Here is a 6,781-nt window from a genome sequence, read left to right on the forward strand (position 1 = left end):
GACTCGGCCAGCGTGTAAGGATAGGAGGTAGGCATCTTCGAAGAGGTGAACTAAAAATGCTTCCGTGGCCTCTTGAATGGCCAGCAGGGCCTGAGCTTGCCAGCTGAAGTCCACACCGCGGGTGAATTTAGCACATATTTCTCTTACCACGCGGCTGAAGGGCGCCTTCCTCAGCAAGAGGTCTGTGCTCTTCTGTAGCTTTCGTATCTCTCGGAGCCAGGTGAAGCAACGATCGCGCCGAGTGACAGCGGCACCTGAGGTGCTCGGCCAGGGCGTCCCGCGGGTCGGGGAGCGCCTACTCGGGGTCTCCGGCTTGCGGCGCCGGCGCGGGGCCATGGCGGGCCGCAGAGGGTCTGGCGCGCGGCACCTCGAGCTCACGCGGTAGAGGCCGTAGCGCGTGCCAAGGGAAGCCAGCGCTGTGTCACCCCCAGCGCCGCTCCGTTCAAATCTCCCGCCCCCACCTTTTATTTTTTTAAACAAACATTTATTTGAGAGAAAGTATGGCAGTAATTGGTATGTCACAAGAAGTAGTACATATTTAGAAGCCCAGAATAACAGGCATTCCAAGCATGACCCTACTATTGCACACTGCTATCTTCAGTGCAGTTGTTTAGTTCACTGGGATCAGCATATATGTTTGGTCAGTGTGAGAATCCTACCAATTAAATGCTAGATTCAAAAATCTTCTGAAGATTCTCAGGATCATTGCCTTAGCCATCTTGTACATAAAAATGTATGACTTTGCCCTGGTCATGTTTCCTAATATTTGTCCTTGCCCTTTCTTCATTGTCTAATCCTCAAGTTCTTGCTTTCCTTTTAATTGTGTTATGCCTTTCTATTTGTATTTATTGTTTTGAGTTTTTATACTAGGGAGACTAAATGATATTTACAAGTGTGGGTCTGGTTTATTTCACTTATGAGTGTATCTTCAAGTGACATCCATTTAAATATAAAGGCTTCAAGTTCATCATTCTTTATAGCTGATTAATACTCCATTACCTTTTATTTATTTATTATAAATACCATTACCTGGTATTTATAAAAATACCACATCTTTTCAACCCATTCCTAATGTGACGGGTATCTTGGTTGTTTCCAGAATTTGGCTATCACAAATTGTGCTGCTATAAACATAGGTACAAATATATCACTATGATATGACCTTTTCAGTTCCTCTGGGAAAATTCCCAGAAGGGGGAGAGCTGATTTGAATGGGATTTCCAGTCCTAGCTTTTTAAAGAGTCTGCACATGGATTTTTACTGATCTTTGACTTCTTTAGTTAGATTAATTCCAAGGTATTTCATTTTGTGACGGGCTATTGTAAAAGGTATTGTTTCTATAATTTCCCTCTCAGTGTGTTTGTTATCTGTGTAGAGGAATGTTAATGACTTTTGGATATTGACATTGTATCCTGCTATACTACTGAATTTGTGTATCAATTCTGGTAGGTTCTTGGTGGTGTTTTTTGGGTCTTCCAAGTAAAGTATCATGTCATCTGCAAATAATGACAGTTTAACTTCTTCTTTACCTATTCTTATGCCTTTTATTTCTTTCTCTTGTCTAATGGCTCTAGCTAATGATTCCAGAACTATGTTGAATAGGAGTGGTGAGAGAGGACATCCTTGTCTTGTACCAGATCTAAGAGTGAAAAATTACAGTTTTTCCCCATTTAGGATTATGTTAGCCACTGGGTTTTCATAAATGGCTTTTACCAGATTGAAGTAGAGGCCATCTATTCCAATTTTCTGTAGGACTTTAAACATGAATGACTTTTGGTCCTTGTCAAAAGCCTTTTCTGCATCAATTGAGATGATCATGTGGTTTTTAGTTTTCACTCTATGGATATAGTGTGTTACATTTATAGATTTTCGAATATTGAACCATCCTTGCATCCCTGGGATGAATCCTACCTGGTCATGGTGTATGATCCTCTTGATGATTGCTGTATTCTATTTGCTAGGATTTCATTGAAAATTTTAGCATATATGTTCATGAGGGAGATTGGCCTGTAGTTCTTTCTTAGTTGCGTCTTTCCCTGGTTTTGGTATCAGTAAAATACTTGCTGCAGGTATGATTTTGGGAGGATTGCTTCCTTTTCAATTTCATTGAAGTGTTTGAGGATTATAGGGAGTGCAATTTTTGTAAATTTCTTGTAGAATTCAGCTATGGATCCATCAGGACCTGGACTTTTCTTTTTTGGTAAGTTTTTTTTTATTACCTCTTGTATTTCATTGGCTGTTATTGGGCTATTGAGAATGATTATATCTTGTCAATTCATTTTTGGTAATTCGTACCTGTCCATTTTGTCTGTGTCTTCTATTCTGTGAAAGTAAAGACTCTCAAAGTAGCTATTGATAATCTTCTGAATTTCCACTGAGTCTGTGGTAATTACACCCTTTTCATTCCTTATTGCTTGTATTTGAATTTTTTCTTTCCTCTGTTTGATGAGGTTAGCTAGGGGCTTAACAATTTTATTTAATTTCTGAAAGAGCCAGATTTTGTTTCGTTAATTCTTTGAACTGCTTTCTTCATCTCAATTGAATTAATTTGTGCTCTAATCTTTATGATTTCTTCCCATCTTTGGGCTCTGGGTTTGTTTTGCTCTTCCTTTTCTAGTTGTTGAAGGTGCAGCATTAGGGTGTTTATTTGTTCCCATTCTGTTTTTCTAATTTGTCAGTTCATAGCTGTGATTTTCCCTCTGATAACTGCTTTCATCGTATCCCACAAATTCTGATAAGTTGTGCTTGAATTTTCATTGAGTTGTAGATATTGCTGAATTTCTTGTGTAATTTCATCTGTGACCCATTGGTTACTGAGTAGGATGTCATTTAATTTCCATGTATTTAGGGCTTTTTTCTGGCTTCTTTTGTCATTTATTTCCAGTTTCATTGCACTGTGGTCAGATAATATGCATGGGATAATTTCTGTTTCTTTTGCATATGCTTAAGCATGACCTATGGACCAGTATGTGGTCTATTTTACTAAATGATCCATGTGCAGCTGAGAAAAGTATGTATTCAACTGTGTTTGGGTGGAACACTCTGTATATGTCCACCAAGTCCATTTCTTACAAGCTGTGCTTCAGTTCTGCTACTTCTTTTCTAATCTTTTATCTACCCTACCTATCTTTTAGGGGTAAGTGCATGTTAAGTTCTCCTGTTAAGATTGTGATATTGGATATTAGATTTTTCATGTTCATTAAGATTTGTCTTATATAGTTGCGTTCTCCTGTGTTTGCTGCATACATATTTATGAGCTTTACATGTTCCTTTAGTATTTTCCCCCTCACTAGTATATAGTGACCTTCTTTATTTCGCTTGATCATTGTTGGTTTGAAGTTGAGACTGTCTGAGAACAGGATTGCTACCCCTGGTTTTTTTCTGAGGTGCTGAGGCATGTGGTATTGTTTTCCATTGTTTTACTTTCAGTCTATGAATTTCTTTATGATTTAAGTGTCTTTCTTGTATACAGCATATTGTTGGCTTATGTTTCCTAATCCACTGTGCCAGTCTATTTCTTTTAGTTGGTGAATTGAGTCCATTTACTTTGATGGTTAGAATTGAGATGTGTTCACTTATGTTTTGACATGTTATTTACATGTTGTCCTTTACTCCTTTTTATCCTGTGTTTAATTGCTTGCCCTATTTAGTTGGTTGCTTCCCATCTCATTCGTGGAGTTCTGATCATTTTTGGCCCTCTCTAGAACATCTTTCAGTATCCTGTGTAGGGTTGGATTTGTCATCATGAAATTCTTTAGTTGTTCTTTGTTATGGAAGTATTTCACTTCTCCATCAAACTTGAAAGAGTTTTGCAGGGTTTTTTAATCTGGGCTGGGATTTGTTTTCATAGAGGACTTGAAGTACTCTGCTCCATACTCTTCTTGACTTCTTGTTTTGTGAAAAGAAATCTGCCATTATTGTAATGGGTTTTCCTTTAAATGTGATCTGTTTCTTTTCAGTATGTTGTTCTTGTAATGGATTTCTGGATTTTAAATATTTGATATCTTGCTGTGTTTTCAATTAGGTTGTTGTTCTTTGGAGTTCTGTATGCTTCGATTACTGGAATGTCAGATTGTTTCCTCATATTTGGGAAGGTTTCTGCTATTGCTTCTGCCCATATTTTTTCACATCATTTGTATTGACTCCTTCCTTCTCATTGATGCATATTGTCTTATGTTTTTCATGCTTGCATTTTCTTGCAGGTGATGAATTATTTTTTCCTGCATCTTAGTTGATTTTAACAAATCTTTTCTTACCTTTTCACTAGCTGTGATGTTGTCTTAAAGATCTGAAACTATCTTCACTTTTGCTCAAACGATTTTGCAAGCTTGTGATTGAGATTTTAAGTTCCTCTATATTTCTTTGACTCTGCTTCATGTGATCTATTTCTTTCCTATATTGTTCAATCAAGGATTCCATCATTTTTCTAATCTCTATTTTTTTTGTCAGTGTCTTCTTGAAAAGCATTTATTAATTTTTTTTACTTCAGGAATTATTTCTGATCTGATTTCCTATATATCTTTCTGCATTTGATTCTTTACTTTAGATGCCATGAATTCAGACATTTCTTTTTTATTTCAGCTTTGCATTCTTCTATGCCTTTCTCCAGTTGTTTCTTTACTAAAGACTCTATTAATTCAGACATTTCAGTTGTGTGATTCCTATTTTCTTCTGTGCTAGTGTCTTCTGCCTTGTTTCTGGGTGGGCTCTGTTCCTGAGTTTGCATTTTTCTCCTCTCTTTGTCACTTTGTAGAGCATTGTTTTCTGACCTTTGGTGTAGATCTTTGGTGCAGTTATAGCCTTTATAGCTGCCGAAATTTGGGTGCAGATCTACAAAGTTTGAATTCATCCATTGTGCCTGGCTTGCTTCTGGCTGCTGTGCTCAGCTTCTTCCTGCTGCAACCCTTCGAAGTAAATCTGTTGTGCCACTCTGGGAAGATGTTGTGCTCCTGATTTAGCTGGATTGTTCTGGCCCCTAGGTTTTCTGTAGGGACTTCAACTGCAGTTTCACCCCAGAGCATTATGGCAGGCCTTGGCTGGGTCTGGATGGGCCTAGATAGAGAGGTGGAATTTCTCATTCACAGCCAGGCTTGGGTTGGGTCCAGAGGAGTCCAGCAGGTGCAGAGGAGTGTGGAAGCTCTCCCACACACTTGCTGGGCCTGGGCTTGGGCTTGGTCTGGAGTCATCCTGAGAGCCCAGCAGAAGTTCTCATTCAAGGTCAGTGAAGACTTGGGACATAGGAGAACCTGTAGTGTAACAACATGTAGCTCAGTTGTGCTCCAAATTTTCTGATCAAGAAGATTATGGAGCCACAGAAGAATGTGTTCAATGATGTAAAGTGGTCTGGGGAGAGTCACATGGAGAGAAAAAATATTTTCTCAAGCTTTCACAGAGAGCAAATTGGTCAAGCAATGGCTGTGACTCATCCTCATGTCAGACACTGACAAAAGGATGTACAAAGGGCAGTACAGGGCTACAGGATAAATCCTAAGAGTACTTGGCTGAACTTATCAGATACAAAAGTTACATTTCTTGGTATATAGGTCTTGCTATATCTTGGTCTTAACCATCCAGCAGAAAAATATAAAAATGAGGTATATAATGTAAATCCATATTAATACAATGAGCTGTAAAAGGCTCAAGTCAATAACTTCTGAGGATAACCCACTAATATTGTAAATTGCTAGACAGTGTTAGATTGTTTAGTTGAATTCAAACACATATAGTATTTAGATGCCAATAGAATATTCCCCTCTGACAGGACAAAGAAATAAAGGATACAAAGGAAAGATAATTTTGTATTTATATATGCAAAATAGTGACGATAACTTTACAGCTACTTTCACTTAATTCAATGAGAAGTAGGAGGTGTACTAACAGTGTTTGGACAGAATATCCTGTCTGCTTCTTATACTATGGGTAACCACTAAGAAGATAACAATGTACAGTGTATTGATTACTAAAACTGTCCTATTAATCAACTGTGAAACTGTCTCATTCATATTTATTTCTCAATAAAAAATAAATACATAAAAAGAAGTTATCATTCAGAAACCGTGCTTTGGCTGGGTCTGGAGGTGTGGCGGGGTCCTGAGAGCATGGCTGAAGTTTTCACTCACCTGCTGGGCTTGAGCTGGGTCTGGAGGTGTCAAGCGGGCAACGGGGAGTGTGGAAGCTCTCCCATTCACTCAAACGGCCTGGGCTTGGGCTGGTTCTGGAGGAGTCCCAATGTTTATCTTTCTTTATGATAGAGTAGTTAGCACTCTCTTGTGTATAAATACATTTTCTGTATTCATTTATCTATTGATGCACACAAAGTTTGTTCCCAAAATGTAGCTATTAGTAATTGTGCTGCCATAAACATGAGTCTGCAAGTATTACTGTGGAACGATATCTTTAACTCTCATAGAAAGTACCTAGAAGGGGAATAGCTGGGCCTAATGGAATTTCCAATTTTGGTTTACTTAGGAATCTCTATACAGATTTCCCTAGTGCTTGTACTAGTTTACCTTTCTGCTAACAGTGTAGAAGTGTATCCCACCTGTTATGGTTTGTGTCTAGTTGACTCCCCAAAGCCTCATGCAGTTATAGGGTGGCTTCTGGAGTTTGTGATTGATTACTGTGGGTGTGAATGCTGCACTTGCTCTGGGGCAGGTAACTTACATTATAACTAAGGATGTGGGGGGCTGGTGAGATGGCTCAGTGGTCTAAAGCACCTACTTAGAACAAGCTAAGCTAAGCAAAACACAGGGACCGCGGTTCAATCCCCAGCACCACATGC

At 38.8% G+C, this 6,781-nt stretch overlaps 1 pseudogene; it reads right to left on the reverse strand.

Moving 5' to 3' along the window:
• Positions 1–336, reverse strand: part of LOC101585823 — a 1,785-nt pseudogene extending 1,449 nt beyond the window's left edge.
• Between the last annotated feature and the right edge of the window lie 6,445 nt (positions 337–6,781).

The sequence above is a fragment of the Octodon degus genome, unplaced genomic scaffold (genome assembly GCF_000260255.1).
Source record: "Octodon degus isolate 3935 unplaced genomic scaffold, OctDeg1.0 scaffold00251, whole genome shotgun sequence".
Classification (NCBI taxonomy): Eukaryota; Metazoa; Chordata; class Mammalia; order Rodentia; family Octodontidae; genus Octodon; species Octodon degus.